Genomic DNA, 341 nt, shown 5'->3' on the forward strand with positions numbered 1-341 from the left:
GTGCCCGACATTGGGGGTTTGCGGCGGGGAGGGGATGGCACCAGCCCCGTCCCAGCCATTCCAGGCTGCAGAGGCACAGCCGGGGTCCTCCCGGAGCAGCACATCGCTGCTCCCGGCTTTCCTGCCCAAAAGCGTCTTGCCCGGTCGCCCGACGAAGATTGCAGGTACTGGGGGAGGCCAAGCCCCCGCCGCCTCTGCGGGAAGGCGCATCTGCCGCCCTGTGCCATGGTCTTCCCGTCCCGTCTGTTTGCACGGAGCATCCCTCTGCGCCACTGTCCCCCTGCAGCCGCCAGCGGGGACCCCTGAGCCGATCACCCAGCGCCTGGGAGAGGATGGAACCC

The sequence above is a fragment of the Pygoscelis adeliae genome, unplaced genomic scaffold (genome assembly GCF_000699105.1).
Source record: "Pygoscelis adeliae isolate BGI_AS28 unplaced genomic scaffold, ASM69910v1 Scaffold515, whole genome shotgun sequence".
Taxonomy (NCBI): Eukaryota; Metazoa; Chordata; class Aves; order Sphenisciformes; family Spheniscidae; genus Pygoscelis; species Pygoscelis adeliae.